This window comes from Caretta caretta, chromosome 7, assembly GCF_965140235.1.
Source record: "Caretta caretta isolate rCarCar2 chromosome 7, rCarCar1.hap1, whole genome shotgun sequence".
Taxonomy (NCBI): domain Eukaryota; kingdom Metazoa; phylum Chordata; order Testudines; family Cheloniidae; genus Caretta; species Caretta caretta.
In genome coordinates this window covers 78,711,675-78,732,221 of record NC_134212.1, presented here as the reverse complement: position 1 = coordinate 78,732,221, position 20,547 = coordinate 78,711,675, and the positions used below count along the sequence as shown (strand labels likewise).

General features: G+C 41.2%; 1 long non-coding RNA gene across 1 annotated transcript in view; it reads left to right on the top strand.

Moving 5' to 3' along the window:
* Positions 1 to 20,547, top strand: part of LOC125639933 (uncharacterized) — an 80,428-nt gene that overhangs the window by 56,000 nt on the left and 3,881 nt on the right. Inside the window, exons 2-3 of the long non-coding RNA XR_007357638.2 lie at positions 3,611 to 3,748; positions 5,109 to 5,251. This is a non-coding gene — a long non-coding RNA (uncharacterized LOC125639933). The remainder of the gene's footprint in view (positions 1 to 3,610; positions 3,749 to 5,108; positions 5,252 to 20,547) is intronic.

Below are 20,547 nucleotides of genomic sequence, written 5' to 3'. Positions count from 1 at the left end.
GACTGCCACTGAACATTGAACAGATGTTTTCGGAGAACTATCCACAGTGACTCCAAGATCTTTCTTGAGTGGTAACAGCTAATTTAGATCCCATCATTTTGTATGTATAGTTGGAATTGTTTCGCAATGTGCATTACTTTGCATTTATCAACATTTTGTTGCCCAGTCACTCAGTTTTGTGAGAAATCATCAGTCTGTCCTTGAAAATATCAGGAAATTGGCTTAAAATGCATGGATTTTGAAACAAATTTGGGGTTCTTTTTATTTGCCTTCTGAATTTTTTTTGAGCCTCCACCATTCTCTTTTATACTTTTCTCAGCCAGGAGAAAATTGTTGGCTATAAAATTACTTTGAGAATCCCAGCTTTTTTAAATCATATGATTCCAGGAGCCAGACCTTTAAGAAAAACACCAAAGAACTGTGAGTTTCAATAAAATCACAAGAGTTGGTAACACTGGTAATTGTACCCGCAATGTGTGTGTGAACCCATTTTATATGTGCAAAACCCACATATGTCTGTGTGTAGGAGACAGCTGGCCACCCACTTGCCCAATTTAAATGCACAAATGGTCTTTTGCATACACAAACAAGAGGACTGCCGCTTTTGGAGATTGAGTCTGAAAATCTGGCTGCAAGAAGCCTTGATAATCATATTTTGCCAATGAATACATGACCTTTATTTGCTTTATAGAGCTACCACAATCCTTTTCAGCTATTTGTTTAGAGAAGTTTCCCTCTGTATACCTAGAAATCTGTGAAAGACCTACACAGTAATAGAGTTCTGGAAATTTATTCTCATCAAGGTTTTGTTCTTTCAGGGCAATAAACTTCCTCTAGAATATACTACTAAAGATAACTATCAGTACATCTAAAAAAGACCAGGTGTTCCCAGAAATAATTTGTTTTTAAAATAATTCAGTTAAGTATTATTAAAGGAAGTGAATAACATTTGTTAGTGCCCATCTCTGTGTTTTTGTTTAACTTTCCTGATGTTGAACTGAAATACACAGGAGCACTAACGGTGCAAACCATGATAAACAATTTCCTTTCCTGAAAAGGTTTTTTAAAAAAACTCCTTATAAATATTGCCAAATTAAGGCAATCAGTGCCCTACGCATAATGCAACATGTAGTCCCCCACGTGAAGTGGCCGTAGTGAGGGAGGGCCATGGGGCTCCTTTCTCTCCCACAACAGTGACAGCATAGGCCTCTTCCTTTCATGAGTGGCAGGAGTCCCCTTTCTTGCTTCCACAGAGAGGCTGGGGTGACCCCAGTATTTTCAGCAGCAGCTGGAATGTATCTGCTTGAGTAGGTGGGATAGGCCTGCTGCGTAGTTGCTTCTTGCCATAGGCGAGGGGAGTGGGTCTCAGAGCCCAAGCCCAAACATCTACACTACTATTTTTAGCCCCTCAGCTGGAGCCCCATAAGCCCAAGGTAGCTGACCTGGGCTCTGAGACTTAGTGCTGTGGGTTTGTTATTTTATTGATGTGTAGACATACCCATAGACTCTTCTGAGTGGTACTGGCAGGGCTCCTCAGAGCAGAGGACCTTGGAGTCAGAACCCTATTGAGATGCCTGGGGCAGCTGACTCCTCTCAAAGCTATTGGTTTACTGTGCCTGCAGATTCAGGCAGAGATTGTTGCTTTGGTTACTCGTTTAACAGAATGTTCAGAATCATTAGGAAAGGGATAGATAATAAGTCAGAAAATATCATATTGCCTCTACCTAAATCCATGGTATGCTCACATTGTGAATATTGCGTGCAGTTCTGGTTGCCCCATCACAAAGATATATTGGAATTGGAAAAGATACAGAATAGGGCAAGAAAAATGATTAGGGGTATGGAACACCTTCCATATGAGGAGAGATGAATAAGATTGCGACTTTTCAGCTTGGAAAAGAGACGATTAAGAAGAGCTATGACAGAGTCTATAAAATCGTGAATGGTGTGGAGAAAAAGGGTTATTTACCCCTTCACGTAACACAAAAACAAGGGGTCACCAAATGAAATTAATAGGCAGCAGGTTTAAAACAAACAAAAGGGAGTGTTTCTTCACACAATGCACAGTCAACCTGTGGAACTCTTTGCCGAAGGATGTTGTGAAGGCCAAGACTATAACAGGGTTCAAAAAAACTGGATAAATTCATGGAGGATAGGTCCATCAATGGCTATTAGCCAGGACGGGCAGGAATGTTGTCCATAGCCTCTGTTTGCCAGAAGTTGGGAATGGGGGATGGATCACTTGAGGATTACCTGTTCTGTTAATTCCCTCTGGGGCACCGGGTATTGGCCACTATTGGAAGACAGGATACTGGACTAAATAAACATTTGGTCTGACCCAGTATGGCCATTCTTATGTTCTAATACTTTGAAGCTTTACTTTGTAACCTTTCGTGCTAGAAACACTTTTTTTCTTTTCTTGTAATGAAAGCTGAGATCCACATGTAATTCCAACACTCCAGGAGTTGGTGCAGTAGGCATAAATTATGGTGCCTATACCTTAATCTATAAAGAATGGAAAATCTGATTATTAGTTTTGTCAATCTTCATAGATTTTTTTTTCTTCAAAGAGGAAACATTTTAAGGTTGCTTACCTGCTTGATTTTTTTTTTTAATCTAAGGTCCATTTAACATACGATAATACTTTTTTATTTCTAAAAATACTAGGTTAAAATTTGTTAAATGTTGCAGAAAATTATTATGACTTATAATCAAGTCCTAAAACCAGCTGGACTTTGGAAGGATTTACATGCAAATTAGGCTTTGTTTTTTTAGTGAAAGATAGGTTTGTTTTTAAACTACTGGGAGTCAAGATAGTGGATTATGCAAGGAATCATTTGAAAATTTACATTCTGTTCTCATATTTTGGCACAATATTGAAAAGAACATTAAAAGGCTCAGATTAAAAGAAAAATGTGTTTAAAACCAAAGACAAAGGGAGAGTGAGTGGAGAAGGATTTGGACAGTAAGTACCAAATATCAATTTAGAAAAAAGCAAATTATTGCAATAAACATCAAATTATGGGGCTGCCTGAATATCTGTGCACATCCAGAGAAGTGTGGAGTGGGAGGGTTATTTTTTTTTATTATTTAGTTAGTGCTGACAAAGTGCTTGGTGCAGTCCGATGGGCCAGATCCTCAGCTGGGGTAAATCAGCAAAGCCCCACTAACTTCACTGCTACTATGCTGATTGAAATGAGCTGATGGTCTCTCAGTATTTTTACAGGTATTAATATGCACCCCAGTCCTGGTTCCCTCAAAACCCACAGAGCCCTCTCTACAGACCCTCTCTTATAGGAGCCATAGACGGCCATTCTGAGGTTGGGGTATGATATTAAATTAAATGTTGCTGAAACCAAGTTATTTTCAGGGTCAGCTTGTATCTTATAAAATGGAGCTGTTTACTGCCTGCAGTTTTACTGAGGTACATGAAAGTTTAATGATTTTGGAATGTGAGTCCTTTCTCTGACGAGTGACGGGATATTTAATTAGTGCAACTTTAAAAATGGCCTAACGGCTTGTTTTTTCCATGCTTAAAGAAGATTAAACCAAATATTAAAATGGTAATGCACTTTTGAAATCTGTTTTGTTTTGTTTTTTTAAATCCTAGGGTTGAAAAGAAAGCGCCCAGATGATTTAGGATGGTCCGTATGGTGATTGAAGTCAAAGTGGAAGAAATTGCAAATTGTTGAGGAGACTTTATGTGGCTGTGCTGAATCTGTGATTCCTGATGGATCAGCCACACATGGTAAATCAGATGCAGCAATTAAGTGAGGAGGAGATGTTTTTTCGAATGAAGAGTTGGGGGCAGTGCCACTGGGATTACTGATCACACCTCTGGCACCAGCTATTTTGATACTTGTGTGAACATTTCTATTACTTTTGTTCTTCACGAACCACAGCAGCTAACCCTATTATGCTTTATTGATTCCATTAATCAATATTTTACTTGCTCTTGTGTATCTTTATTCTCTGCACTTATGTGCATGGTTTCCAACAGTGCCTTTTATGACCATATAAAGTAACTGTTCAGATCCTCAAGTGGGCTCATTGATTTTGTCCTGGGTTCACCAAGACATAAATAGCTCCCATCTGTGTGTAGTAGACAAGAACATGTTTGTGTGATAGCATGGGCCAAGAGAGCTCTGTCAGTAGCCTCTGGTCATTCTGACAGTCCTACTTCTAATGACTTTAAAAAAAGTTGCTCTTCTATACATTCTCCACCATTGGTACCATTGCCTATTCTTGGGTGATGAGTGAAAGGGAAACCTCTAGTGCAGTGGTAAGCAACCTGCAGCCCACAGGCCGCACTTGGCCAGTTAGAATGATCCGATGGTGGGTTGCCAGACAGTTTGTTTACATTTGAACGGCCGCCCGCAGCTCCCATTTGCTGAAGGTTGCCCACCACTGCTCTATGGGCATGATCTAAAGCCCATTTAAAATCAATGGACTTTGGATCAAGCACTGGCTGCTCTTCCTATAAAAATACAACCAAATTACAACCATAACTACAGTACTGCAATATAACCCACCACCAGCAGATCAGGCAATCCCAAAGCTTAAATTCCCTATCCTTACAATTTAGATGTCATGTTTAAAACTAATAAGTAGCATTGTAATCAAATGCTTTTTTCCACTGGGCAGTTCAGAGCAGAATGAAGGAGCACAAAATGCTCTGTTCCCAGTAATGGAAGAATGGACGTAGATCCTACAGAGCATGCTCTCCATTTCCATCAGAGTTGACCAAAACTTCTCAAATGAAAAAGTTTCCTACTGAAAAATGGGATTTTTCTCAAACCTTCTCCCCCGCCACCCGGCCAGGAAAATGTGTTTTGTTTTTTTAATGAAAATGTTCTATGTTTCAATGGGAAAGTTTCATTTTGTTTTTCAAAAATTGAAACATTGTTTTAAATTTCAAAAATGTGTATTTTTCCTTTCACTCTTTCCTCTGTTCCCTCCCCTTCCCCCCCTTTTTTTCATTCCCCCCCGTAACTTTTCAAAATGTCTCCAACTCTGGAAAAGTGATAGCTGCAAAAGGAAAAGTGAAACTCTAACTTTGCTGCTCTACAATTTTCATAAGTTAAGGAAATTTATTAATGTTCTTCCAGGCCTGGAGTTGTCCAGCTACCAGTCCAGACCCCTGCATAAATTAGACACACTCCTGCATTGACTTTGTATAGAATGAAGACAAGATCCTGCAACCTAACAGGAGCAAAATCGAGGGAACTATGTGTGTATAAGGACTACTCAGGTGAGCAAGTATTGTAGTCTCTCGAATGCTATCTCTCATGCTATAAAATATTTTACAACGTCTGTATAACCATGAAATATTTTTCTCTGATTTCATCCTTTCTGTGCTTTGAGAATCTCTCATACACTTCAAATGATGTCTCACAATGTGAATAAAACAACACAGCTGCAAAATATGAGCCGTGCCATATGATAGGTATGAATTAAGTGCAAATCACGTGGCTTTTGCTGGTGACCTCCTACATTTTGTATCCATAACCTTATTTGAAGATGAGAATACCGTGATGGAACTGTTGTTGTAGTAGAATATTCCATCAGCGGGAATACTAACCCCTCCACTGAGCAGTCAAGATTCCCCATACTTATGTAGCTGCTACATAGAGAGGAGAGAGAGAAGAGCAGATAAATTCTATTTAAGCTGTAGAGCACAGGAAGACTTATTCCTAATTGTAACTATAAAATAGTACTGAATACACATGTAACATGTATTCTCACCTCCATCAGTGAGATGTACACATTATAAGAAAATACCTCAAATATTTCAATATGTTCTTTAATCTGCAAGTGTCCATAGTGCAGCCTGCTTTACTATTAAACCTTTACCAGCCAACCAAGTGTTCTTCCCTTTTTCTGTTCCCAGCAGTACCCTCCTTTTTGCAAAAACATTTTACTTTGAATGCATTAATTAATTGAGAACCTTTTGGAGTTGGGAATATTTTTTGGTAATAAGAATATTACACATCACAAGTAGGAATCGAGTAGTTGAAAGAAAAGCCTTTGATGAAAGGAGAAAATGAAATAAACAGTCATATAGATACTTTTGGTGCTCTGCGGTGTGTGTGTGTGTGTGTGTGTGTGTAAAGGATGTGGGGTGTGTGTGTGTTTGTGTGTGTGTGTGTGTGTGTGGGGCGGGGGGAGAATGAAAGTACCAATTCCATGCCTCTGCAGAGTGCAGAGCTCAACTACACTCCCTGCAGCTGGAGGGAATAGTTTTCAGGTATGGTAGCCTCCATCAGGTGCTGGGAATGGGAAGTAGGTTTGGTCAGGAGGGATGGGAGTGGAAGGATTTAATGGTAAGACTGCCAATGAATCAGTAAGTACTGATTTATTTAAAACAAAATGGGGGAAATGTTCAGACTTCCTCAATCCAAGTAATGTTGCATGCATGCATTTGCCCATTGCAAAACTTCAAGGATCTCCCTGTTCAAATTTTATGTGTAATCACTAGTCTCCTGTGAACTTTGGCTCACTTGCTCAGCCTTACATTGCCACAGTGACCTAAAGCAAAAGCGATTCAAAGTGCCCACAAAATTCTAAGCCATGTTAGAGTTTTAGTGCATCTAAAAACATGTTTTCATACACATACTTGAATACTCTAAAAGTTCATAATAACAGGGACAATTGATGCATTTAAATATAAATTACATAAACTATTGAATCACTTCTGTTCAAATTTGGATTGTTTTTTCTGTCCTCCCTGAGAAATAGAAGTCAAGACAAGTTTGAAACTTCTAGGTCAGATTTAGTTCTCAGCTACACTGGTGAAAGCCTGGAGGAGCAGCTCTGACTTAAAGACTGGAAGGCTGCATACCCAGTGCGGACAGGCTGTGGAGAACCTATGCAGGAGAGAACTTTACACACAGCATGGTATAGAGCTGTACTGTCTAGTGCAATGTTTCTCAAACTATTGTATTGGTGACCTCTTTCACATAGTGAGCCTCCCCCTTATAAATTAAAAACACCTGTTTATATATTTAACACCATTATAAATGCTGGAGGCAAAGCGGGGTTTGGGGTGGAGGCTGATAGCTCATGACATCCCATGTAATAACCTCATGACCTCCTGAGGGGTCCCGACCCCCAATTTGAGAACCCCTGCTCTAGTGGCTCTATCTGCAGTGGTGCAGATAAGATATTTGGGGTAGCAGCAGCAGAGAGGTAGGGGTCTGTGATAATACCTGTTTAGGGTGTGTGTGCACCACAACTGCAAAAACTACTGCAGGCCGTGACCTGCACTGGTGACCTTGGAGAGACTTGGGAGCAAAGTGGGAAGGCAGGAGTCCATCCTTACAGAGAAGAGCCTTGTTGCAAAGCCTGTTTGCTTGGGCTTTCTGCAGGGAGAAACGATTTGACACATGATGTGGGGCCTGATCCTGCAAACACTTACTCACATGAGTAGTCCCCTTGGCTTCACTATGGATGCTCAAAGGAGTGAAGGTTTGCAGGATCAGGCCCATAATTTTTTTTAAAGGGCTTCTTAGTTCAGTGTTGGCATAGGGAGTATAAATAGGTTTTTATTCTTTATAGAATTTTCCCTCATCTGTTACAGATTTTATGCATAGTTTTTAAGACAAAAAAATTATTGTATTTACCTCAGGAGAAAAATTTTAAATGTATGGGGAGCAGTTTTGTGCATTTTCCTTAATACCCAATTGTTTAAAGATTGTGGAGCTCACATGTACAATCTGAGGGTTACATGTCCTAGTACATTGCACAGACAGTTATAAAAAAGTGATGTTACACAAAGACTTTTTTGTGTGTAGAATTCGCATTGGAAATCTCTTTTCAGCAGTGCTTTGAAGTAGAATCTAACTCCCAGAGGTGGATAATCTTAATGTTAATTTACTGCACCACAATGTGCATTATTACAGGACATGTGAGTGATTCATCCAGTGAATGAAGAAAAATTATTCCAAATTATTATTGATGAGTTAATCAAGATAGCCACGTCAACTTTCTTTGTCCATTAGTGTGAACAGTATTTCACAATCATAATAATAAGAGCCAAATGTTAATGGCTGAGGTAATCAGACCCTAATGAAGAACAGTGAAAAATACTCTCTTTAAATAGTTTACAATGTTCATAATCACTGAAGTGGTCAGTTGGTCCCACGATTCTTCATATTTCATAATGTGTGTTTACAAACCAGCTTCTTGTTTTAATTTATTTTTTCTTTTCAACACGAGACCAGAAAAAACAAGGAGCATAAAGACCATAAAGCTGGATAACAGCATCATGAATAAAAATTACCTTGTAATATTAGTTTGTACTAAGAAAAAGGATTTTTATAAAGGGGAATAGATGACTAACAGGCCTTTGTTACCTTTAATTTCTGTGGTTTTGATGATTCTACTATTAAAAATCATTCTAGTTTTAAGACTTAACACCCATGCTTAATCTTACCCATGTGAATAGTGCCATTGACTACTTACCTGTGTAAGTCTTTGCAGGATCCAGGCCTTAATTACTATTTTCAATCAAAATATAGCCCTGATTCTGCAGACATACACTTGAGTAACCTGGGCATCTGAGAAGTCCAACTGAGTTCAGTGGGACTGCTCATATGAGTAAAGTTATTCATATGTCTTCACTTATGTGCTGTATGTGTTTTGGGTGTATTTCTACAGCATGTCATACATTAATTCTTACAAATCAAGTAAAGCCTCTCCTTCAATATTATGTCTGAAAACACAGTAAAAATAACCCAATAAAATAAAGACTATTTCTAATGCCATTTTAGTCTATATATGAGATCTAAATTATTAGTAAGGTACATATCCTGGCCAAAAATCTTTCCATTTGCAGGTACTACAAGACTAAATTTCACAGTTTGATGGCTTGGAAGATAGTAGAGTGATTGCTGGAAAAGCTGAGTTACTGAAAATTTGCAGAATGTGTTAGGAAGGGAAAAACAAAACATCTCTAGAGCATTCGCCACTCCAACTATCTGCACTAACCCGGATATCTTCCTATACTTAGAATCAATAAGTGGTGTATTAGTTGCTGCAGAATGGCAGAAAGTTTATAATGGTGCCCACCAAATTAGGCTTGAAGAATAATCTCCCAAGCGTAGTGGTGGAAACTCCTTCACTTGGGCTTTTTAAAACTCGACTGGATGTTACACAAGTAAATGTATACTAGAACTAGAGAACAATTCTGCACTGGCCGAGAGACTGATCGGAGCATCTAGTCTATCTTTTTTTTTACCTCTAAAAAATAAGATTTTTATGAACTGACATTAGGGAGGAGGTTCAAGACAGGCACAATACTGTCCCCAGATGAAAGGTGTGTTCAAGTTCTGGCACAAACCATCCCCAAATCTGTACAACGAATTGTACAGAGTACTGGGGTTGCCCAAGTATCTGCTGAGTTGGTGTAAAGGCAAGGAAGAGAACCTGCTCTGCACAACATGCCTTGTGAGGGCCTCTGCCACAGAAATACAAGCTAAAGAGAATTCTCAGCTGGTATAAACTGATGAAGCTCTTGACTCCAAAGATATGTGAATTTATATCAGCAGAGAATTTGGCTGAGCACCAAATTAATGAGTTTTTTGTGTAAGAGCAAATATTGAACTTGTTACGAAATTAATGCAGTTGTCTCAACTATAGCTTAAAGAGCAGAAAAATGTATTGGTCAAAGGGTTACATTTTGTCCAGGAACACCTGGTAGGGTGTCCTGGTGGCAGAAAATTGGCCAGGTTGGGGAATTTATGACTGCAGAAGTTGGCCACAGCTTATCCTCTGCTACCTATGCAGGGGAGCCAGTGTAGCCAACAGCATATAGCCCTGCCTGGGGAGGGGACATGGCCAGGGCAGCTGGGGGACGAATTGTTTCAGCACATCTGGCATCCTCCACCAACGGTCTCCAAGAAGGCTCCAATAAGTTGCAGGATGACTTGAGCAATATCTGCACAGCTGCTCTGCCAGATGGGATGATGGCCCCTATAATTGCAGGGATGAGCAGCAATCACTGCAGGATGAGTGACGCCTCCCTAGATCTAGATGATCCATTTTGAGATCTGTGAGGTTGGAAGACCTCTCTCCCAAGGTCCTCCCCCTTGAGAGGAATGTTCCATAGGAAACTCTACATAGTCAATCTTCAAGAGTTTTCCTGTGATCTGGCCCTGAGTGCAGAATTTAGCTCCAGGAATAGAAACAAAAAGTTATAAAATCTGCTTTTATTTCAAAACTCTGTGAACTGCAAAGAGGCAATGTGGACTTTTTCAGTTAAAGTATTTGGTTTATTTTTTAAAACTCAACTCCCAGGGAATATTTTTGGAAATCTAGGGGAAAACTGTATCTGCTGATGCATGAAGATGCTGATAATTATAGTAGCTATTCAGTGTAACTCTCTCCTGCCCACTACAATAAGTTCAGATAGTAGGGACACTTAAAATGTCATATGAGAAGTGAGAAGGAAGTTCTGACAGCTTTATTATGGTTATTGCTGCTTGAGAAACCACTATCTCATTAATAAGCACACACTATTATTTAGCACATCTGGCTGTTTCTTCTAGAGAGGGAGAACATCTTGGATTGTTTTGAAATTAACTCTGGAATGTAGATCAGAAACATGTTGAGAAATATAAGGTAGATGCAAAATTCAACTTAAAAAATGCCAAAATCAGAAACACCCCCACATCTATGTATATATCAAATGGGTATAACTGGTGGCAGTTGGATGCTATTCTTATTCTTGTGGATTCACCAATTGGCAGTTTTACTATCTGTATTCTAGTAGCAGCTACTATGTGCTAGGCACTGTTCACTCACACACCAGGAGCTAAATTTTGTCCTTGTGTGTGCATATTCCATTTACTACCAGTCAGTGAAGATGAAACTGTAAGTGTTTGTTGGCAAAATGTGGGTCATTTAAGGCAATGAAATCCACATGTGTGCATGCAACACCAGAATCTGTCCCATTTATACCAAAAGGAGCAGCTTGTCCTTGTTCAATGGCAACATCTGACCCATTAAAGCCAAGGGGAATCTTTGTCTGGAAAGCTAGAAAATGGAAGTAGGCCTGAACTGAAACCTTGGTTTGAACAGCTCTGAAGGGAGAGGAAGCTGGGATCTGAATTTCATAAGCTGGTCCCTATTTTATCTCTAACTAACTGGTCTAACTAAAACCCAGGATGTGAACTCTCCCAAACTGTGGGGTGTTTGAAATTCAGATCCAGATCCAAATCCTGTGGCTTTGGCCCTTCTCTACTAGAAAGTGAATGTTATTGTTTCTGTAAACAAGCCTACATTTAAGTGGGGTTCCAAGATATTGCCTAACAATAGTACACACAACAAGAAGCCAGGAATTTCCTGAATTATAATTCTGGTCCTGCTACTGACTGTCTGCATGATCTGATTCTAGGGGACACCATATAATCTCTTTGTCTCAGTTTTATACATATCTGAAATGTGGTTCACTCATCTACATCCCAGGGCTATTGTAATGCTTAATTGATATTTGTACACATGCTTTGACATCAAGCAGAAAATAAGTGCTAAGTAGTAGTTTTTTTTCTCCTTCTGATTTTGGGGGACATTGACAATCTATATGGATGTAATGGTGGTTTAAAATCATTGTAATATGTGTTCCCAATTAACAATGCTCCCAAGACTTCTGCTAACAGATTTACTTCATCCAGGCATTAAGACCTCAGGGACCTTTTTCTTCCCTGCTCATGTGCTTTATAAACTGTTCAGCCAGTTTGGGCAACACAAGAGAAAAGAGGGACTGCTAATTCCACAGCTACAGATAAGTGTCAAGACTGTCTTAGACAGATTTTCATTATAGCACTCCAGCTGCAACAACAAGAAAACTTTCATTAAGAAAACTCCTAGAAATATACCCTGGTTCTGTTCTGGAGTTACTCCAGACTCTCATTAACATCTGTGCAATAAGGTCCTATGTCAGTCAATGGACTTGATGGGGAGGCTCAGCAAAGGATTGCTCATCAGTCCCAAGTGGGAGCTCTGACTTAATACCGAGGCACAACTATTGAGATTAGATAGTTGAATACAATTATGCTTATTCATTGAAGAGTCAAAGGAATCTTGAAAGAAGGCTTGTTTTGTTTTTGGCCCATTCTACACTTACAAAGTTTGCCAGTATAGCTACACCAGCAAATCCTTCCTAGTGTAGATGCAGGCTTGGTACTAAAGCCAAAGGTAATCCAAAGGCATTTAACCCATCCTCTCCTCAGATGCTGAAGGTGAGATTCAAAATCAAGTCTGATGCAGCCACAATACAATATATGAGCGTGACATACTGTACCCCATGTTTACCCCTTTTATATGGTTGTTATATTTTGTACAAAATGTCTTGTGAGCTGTCATTTGAAAACTCATAATCTTCTGAATGTTATTATTCTGTTGAAATTTGTGTAACATTGAAATTATGATATTTTGCTGTATGTTTGTTACTGAAATATGTTGTAGTTCTGGGAAACCCCCACAGACTAACTTCTCAGAAACAACATAAGACTGACCACCGGTGTTGGGAAAACTATTAACTGCTGAAACAACCATTTGCCCTCGGGGGAAATTATAATAAAAATTTACATGTCCTCTATGAGACAGTTCAAACTTCACATACACAGAAGGTGTAAGCAAGAAACTTATAATTCACCTAAAAGACATTTCAAATCTTACGTATACAGTGGACTGTTTTGTCTACACCCCAGCTGGGGCCAATCCTCAAAGATAGGGGAAAGGCATAAGAATGGAGAACTCAGAACACACAAATCACCTGTCTTTCCCGCATCTCTACTCATGGCAGCGAGATTGCTTGATAGACAAAGGTGCATCATGGAACTGTGTGTGAGTGGTGATGGCCTGCAGGTTTTCCAGCCAGTTACAGACTGCTGAAAGCTTTTGGGTGAGAAATATTTTTGCTTTTAAACCTGTTAGCCTTGGTAAAGTTTAGGAATTAACTTGCATGTTTATTTTTATTTCTTTTATAACCAACTCTGACTTTGATATGCCTTATCACTTAAAATCTATCTTTCTCTAGTTAATAAATTTCTTTTATCTAAAACAGTGTGTGTGTGTTTGAAGTGTTTGTGGATTCTCTACTCGAGTCAACAGGGCTGGTACATATTCATTACCCATTCTTGGAATGACCGATTAAACATGAGTTTGTGCCATCCAGTGGGCTACTGAACAGTACAAGATGCACATTTCTATGGGGCAAGGCTGGGGCTGAGGGATATGCAGGTGTCACTGTGTATCTATTCATGGATGGTGGGGTATAGCATTCATGAATTCAGCTTGGAGTGACTTTGCATGCTGGTGGCTGTGTGAGTAAGCAGAGCCTGGAGGGATTTGCTGTTCACTAGCAAAGCAGTGTAAAAGGCATCGCAGGCTACAGAGCTAAGGGGAGACAGCAGTTCAGGTCGCACTCTGGGAAATGTCACAATGTGCTGACCTCAGCAGTTCCCAAGAATTAAATTGATGAATTTTATAATGATTTGCAGAAAGTAATACAAATAGGATTGCCAGTTTTGGCTGGATGTATTCCTGGATATTTCATCACATCATATAATCTTTAATTAAAGATTAATCTTTAATTCCTGGAGACTCCAGGACAAGGCAACCCTAAAAAAGAAGTTTCATGACCAGATGTATTTTTGATGATGGGAGATATTAATGCAAAAGTAGAATCAGACTGGAATTCCTGGGCTGGAGCGGTAGGTAGAGTCAGACTCCATGAGGAAAACCAAAAAGAACAGAAGCTACTAAATTTTTGCCTAAGCAACAACTTTATGATAACAAACCCTCTTTTTCAACAGAGAAAGCTGCATAAGTGAAACAGCATCACCTGATGGGCAAACAAAGAACATGATAGACTTTGTACTTCCGAATTGCAGATGGAAACCAAATGGGTTGTTGTGAAAATAGTTTGTGGCCATATTGGATTGGATCATAAATTAATGCTAGCATCAATGAGGTGGTGGGTGAGATTCGGTGGCCTGCATTGTGCAGGAGGTCAGACTAGATGATCATAATGGTCCTTTCTGACCTTAATATCTATGAATCTATGAAAAAAAGCCAGGAATTAGGATGTATGATGTGGACAAATTGAAAGAGCTAGCTATCAAGAGAGAATACAAAGAAGCTGTGCAGAAAGAAGAAATAAATGTTGAAGAGACGTGGAATAGCATAAATATGGGATTATGAGAACTACTGAATAAGTATTGGTTCCAAATGAAGAAACTAAGGTGGATAACAGATGAAATGCTGCAGCTGAGTGACAAGCTTTGGGAAGCTGAAGGAAAAATAAAAGGTAGGTGCAATTGTAAGAGCCACCTACAACAGATTGACCAGAGAGATAGAAACAACTGGATAAATGACCAAGGTAAAAAAGCAGAAGGATACACAAAGTGCAATGCAGGGGTTTTATTGCAAGATAACAGAACTGTGTGGGACATGTAAGTTGAAGATGTCAGTACTGAAAGACAAGTGTGAGTAAATAATTGAGGATGAACAAGCAAAGAATAAGCAATGGAAAGAATATTTTGAAGACCTATGCAACATACAAAACAGAGTAGATGAAATGGTTCCGGAGAAGCTTCCTAGTACAAGAGATGCTGGAATTCTTAGAAGTAGTAAAAATCTCAAGAGCCAATTTGGAAAAGAAAAGGTGCCAGGAAGTGACAACATAATTGCAGAACTGCTGCAAGCTGGTGACAATCACCTAGGAAAGGTGATGCACAAGCTATAACAACAAGATTTACAAACAAGAGCAAGCGCTGAGTGAATGGGCAAAATCTCTAATCTACCAATCTATAAAGAAGTTTATAAGAGCGAGTGCAAGAACCACAGGGGAATCAGCTTATTGATCATGCTGGGAAAAGCATTCATGAAAATGTTGCAGAGGAAAATAAAGCGAGATGTGGAGGCAGTGCTTGCAGAGGAACAAGCTTGATTTGATTTAGACCGGGATGAAGTACAACAGATCAGTTATTTGTGATTAAAACAGCTATCTGAGAAGTACGTAGAACACAACCAAACCTGTTTTTCAACTACTTTATAGACTTCAGATAGGCTTTTGATCAGGGCCAGCCCACAAGATTTTGGCACCTGAGGCGGGGAGCTCAAATGATGCCCCATGCCTCCTGGCTTGGGCCAAAACTTTGAAAGGTCTCAATTCTGCCTTCTTCCTGTTCTACTCCTTTCATGGTACTGTTCTGCTACCTACCCCAATAAAGGAGAACTAACAACTTAAAATGCCTTGTTCAAAAATTTTAAGTAACACTTAACTTTCAAACACCTAAACAACAAATGTAACTTTTCTTGTCTGCATAGTAAACACTGGCATTTTTATCTGTTTGAATAATCAAAGTGGTGCTTTCCGTGCCTTCTTGGTTGCAAAGATTTGAACTGCTTCCTGCTGAAGGTCCACAGTCTGGGCCAGCTCATGCTCTATTGAGATGGTTGCAAGGCCAACCAGCTTCTCCTGTGTCATTGTGGAGCGAAGATGTGTTTTTATTAACTTCTGCTTGGGGAAGCTGCGTTCTCCACTGGCAACTGTTACAGGAAGTGTGTTAGGGGGCTTATTCCTTCACCCACTTACTTCCCTAATCCTTCTCGCATGAACAGAGAGCAACAATACCCCAAGTCCAAAGGTGCAAACAATTAGATGTTTATTGGGGTGAACGTCCAGCAAGCATGATTCCAGTTTCCTTCCTTAGTGTCCCCCTTCCTAGCTCTGACACCACAGAGCCTTACACCTGTGTCCCTGTTCCCATTCCTGCCCTTAGCCAAACATGATTCCAGTATCCCCACCCTCATTCCCTGTTCCCATTTCCCCCTTTAGCAAAACATGATTCCAATTTCCCCACCCCCATTCCCATCCACCACACACATACCCACCCACCCACCCACTCACTCACTTCCCGATTGACTGCAGACTATATAGTAAAACTTGAGTTCTGCTTAGCTATACCTTAACCAATCATTTTACTGAAATTTAACTAACCAATCCTCACATATTGTAATATGATTATTTAACCAATTATATCCCACCACCTTAATTAATTTACACCCAGCAAAATTAATTATACAGCAGACAGAAAAAATCACAAAACCAGACAGAGATTATACAGACAAATAATAGGGAAATGGGGACTACAGTGATAGAACAACACAGAAATGAGGATTTCACATCCCAGCTATTGATAAGTGAGTTCTTGCCAGACAGGATACTATCAAACTAAGTTTCCTTTTACATCTTCGAGATGGCAGTTCCCTTTCTCTGGAGGTGATAGGCATTATCAGGACAGGATTATATTTCTAACAGCCCAATGGCACCTTATTTCAATGTGACTAGTTTGGAATGTGAGGATGTGACCCTTCACTTCCCAGCTTATGGCTGCCTTTATTGCTTAGCCAAAGGCCTTAGCCTAAGCACAGGGCCTCAGACTGTCACAGTAAGAGAAGGCTCTTACACCAGCAGACAGTGACTTTGAGTCTTTCTTTTATACCTCTATAACTAGACAAGTGATAAGAATACACCTAAATTCATAGAGTATAGGCCTTTACAGACAGGCCTGAATATCTATAGCCTAACACTTAGAATCTATAGCCTAACACTTATATCTATAGCCTAACACTTTCAGTTCATCACCTAAATCACTCGCATCAATATCGCACATGTCATCATGTGTCAACACTGTCTCTAGTGCCCTGCATTGCTGGTGTAGGTCGTCTTCAGGTATAGTGAGGAGTTTTAGAATACCATACAACATGCCAAATATACTGCCCTGTTCCTTGAGCTGCATGAAACGTTCTTCAACTGACTGTATTGCACAATCTAGCACCTGGATAAAGAATTCAACTTTGAATTGTTGTTTGGGGTCTCTTATGGGATTATCCCATGCCTCGTAATCAAAATGTCGTCTTCTTCGTCGACTCTTGTATTCTTGAATGGATGGGAAAATAGCTTCTGTGCACTCTTCAGAACATTTTGAAATCCCTCATCTGACCGATAAAACTGTAGTTATGACTTTGCTTTGTCCAGTTGTTCCATTCCTCCAGATAGATCACGGTCAACACCTTGGACTCTCTTGCTTACAACATTTATTTCAAACAGTATTTCATACCACAACACTAAGCCACACAGAAATTTGAAGTTATGTTTGTTTCTGCTGATTCCATTTCCCTCTGCCACTGTTCTCCCACGAACAGTTCCTGTCATAGCATTATCCTCCATAATGGCAACTATGGCATCATCTACCTTCCCAATTTGGTGTTCGATAGCCTTTATCGCCTCCACTCGACTTTCCCATTGTGTGGCACTCAGTGGTTTCAGTGTCAGAGAGGAGGTTCCCAGAAGCTACTTCAAAATTTGCCATCGATGAGTTGATGCAGAGAAGAATACATAGACGCTTTGAATTACATTAAAAAATTCAGCAGCCTTACTTGAAGCTAATGCTGCATCACTGACCACCAAGTTCAATGAATGAGAACTGCATGGGACAAAAAAAGCTCGAGGGTTTAACTGTCGGATCCGTGTCTGCACTCCTCTGTTCTTTCCTCTCATGTTGGCACCATTATCGTAGCCCTGACCTCTCATGTCAGCTATCACAATTCCCGTATCTTCCAGCTTTTTAAGAAGCACATTTGTCATACTACAGGAACTGGTATCATCAATGTCAATAAATTCTAGAAAATACTCTGACAGTCACCATTGCAGGGACATTTTCACTAGGTTCTGTTGTTGTTACAAAATGCACCATTAAAGTAATTTGTTCCATATGGCTGATGTCAGGTGTGCCGTCCAGAATAACAGAGTAATATCTTGCTGACTTCAGATCTGCCACAATCTTCTGTTTGACTTTTGTTGTCAGTAATTGTACGATCTCATGATCTTCTCCCCTCTCCCAGGCTTGCCATGCACAGGTCTGGGAGGCCGGGGGTGGAGGGGAAATGCGGCACACCCAGGGCAGGAGGCGGGGGCAGGGATTTGGGGAAGGGGTTGGAATGGGGGTGGGGGTGGAGTTGGGGCTGGGGAACGTGAGTACCCACTGGCACTGGATAAAGTTGGTGCCTATGAACTGTATGATCTCATTTTGAGGTGTTTTTCCAAGATAGTGGTGTGTGTATATTTCTTGGGTGGTGACTCTTCTTAGATGCTCCTGGAGTACAGCATCAAACTCAGCCATCAGCTCCACAATTTTAAGGAAGTTTCCATTGTTTGGCACATACAGCTGATCTGAAGTGCCACACAGTGCTAGGTTTTGGGTAGCACGCATTCTCACAATGGCAGTGAGCCTTTTCAGAACATTTTGCCACTAAAGAGACTCTCATGCAATCTTCTTGTGATACTGATCATCTATGATGGCCTTTAACCTTAGTCTCATCTCAAGCTCTTTCCACCTATGGAATGCTCTCTGGTGATTTGCTGCCTTCTCATGGCATGCCAGATTTCTAGCCAGATTTTTCCAGTCCTTTGTTCCCGTAGAACCCAATGTGGCTGGAACATTAGACTGGAAGAGTTTGCAAGAAAAACAGTATGCAGCATTCTGGGTTTTTGAGCACATAAGCCATGTCCTCTCCACTTTGTCACTATTGGGGATTTCACGCCAGTAATGTGTTGGATGGGAACTTCTCATTTGATTGTCTTTGGGGAACATGAAGTTTTTCACTTGCTGTGGCCCATGCAGTACAAGGAAGTCCCTCAATCTACGGCTCAAGTGGGTCCACAGTCCTGGATCATCTAGACTTAAGGAACTAAACTCAGCAGCAGCCGTTTCTTGCACCTCCACCACACTCTTCTCTGATCTACACTTTTCTTCAGGAATGTGCATGGTTACATCCATTTGAGATGGAGATATGGATGCTGCAGTAGCTGCCAGGTCACCTGCACTCTGACGAACTGGAAGATCGGGCATCTCCTCACCACTCACATCCTCACTGGGGCTGCAAGGCTCACCGTGAACATTTGTGTCTATGTATCTCAGGAGAGCTCCTTCCTGCTTAGATAGAAAAGCTTCCTTTGCTTTCTTTCTTTTTCTGAATGCTGCCCCAGAGGGGTGTTTTCTTCTTTCACTCATGACTGCTGTTCTGTGTCAGCTATAGTGGCTCTCAACACTCAATTGAAGGGGACAAACAAGCAGGCTGGTAGCAGGGCCTGAGTGAGGGAAGATATCCGCCTCTTAAGGGCCTAACTGGCTCCTACTACTTCAGTTGACTGCCTGTGCTCCTCAAGTGGGTTCAGGGAAGCAGCAGGAAACAGGAAGCTCCCTGAGAAGCTGGTGTTAATCAGTCCAGGCTCCTGGGGGTGCTAGAGAGGTACATAAGAAGCTCCTCCTCCTCTCTCTCCCTGCAGCTCCTGCTGCTTTCTGTTATTCCCTCTCACCTTTTCGCCTGCCTGCCTGTTCTGTCTCTTGTGCCCTCCTTCCTCCTGCACAGCACTCCACCATCTCTGCGCATCTGGAGCAGAGAGAATACATATGCATCAGCAGCAGACACAATTTTCTACACTCTGGGTCCTAGTGGTGCCCTTCCCCCCACAGTCTGGCACCTGAGGTGGCCGCCTCAGTTCACCTCATGGTAAGGCCAGCCCTGCTATAGATAGCATTTGGGAGAAAGGGTTATGTAGCGGCGCGGTCACCCCACTCTGGCCATGAAGGGGTTAAAAACAGCCCTGGGAAAGGGCTGCCCCAGGGAGCCAATAGGAAAAGGCTTGGAGGCAGTCAATCAGGGCCATACTGGGCTCTATAAAAGAGCTGCAGGGCCAGAAGGCAGGACAGTCTCTCTCTAGCTATGGAGAGAGAAGGACCTGGCTGCCTGGGAGCTCAGGGTACCGGGAGTAGAGCATGGCTGGGGAAAGGCAAGAGGAGCTCCAACCCAGCAAATCCCCAGGCTGCGGGCCTTGGTAAAGGCCAAAGCAGGTACTGGGGTTGCAGAGGCAGCTGGTCCTACCCCCTTGCCAATGATAAGTGGCCATTATAGACTGCAGTCTGCCCCAGGGAAAGGGGGCTAGATGATGACTGGCAGTAGCCACTGAGGCAAGGTGGGCATAGAGGGCTGGGGATTCCCCTGGCAGGGGAGATCCAGAGTGGGGCAGAACCCTGAGGTAAAGGGGCACCGGGGTCCGGAAGGGACTCAGGGCCTGAGGCAGGCAAGGCACCGGCCAGCAGAGGGTGCTCTGAGTGCTGAAAGAGCTAATTCCCAAGATGACCAGCAGAAGGCACCTCACTGGTGAGTCGACGCGTTGCTACAGGTTATGACAAGTCTTGAGAATGAATGGCATCCCCGAGAAATTGATCAAACTGATAGACAACAGCTACAGCAAGTCGATGAGTGCAGTGAAAGTAGACGGGAAGCTAATGGAATGGTTCTAAATGAACCTAGGAGAGAGACAAGAATGCATGTTATGCAGGAGGACAGTGAATATCCTTAAATTCACAGATATTGATCTCATAGTATTGACTAGGGAGAATAACTGATAAGGTAGGCTGTGAGCAGAAAATTTTGGATTGAAGATCAGCACGAAAAAAGCAAAAATTATTGCAA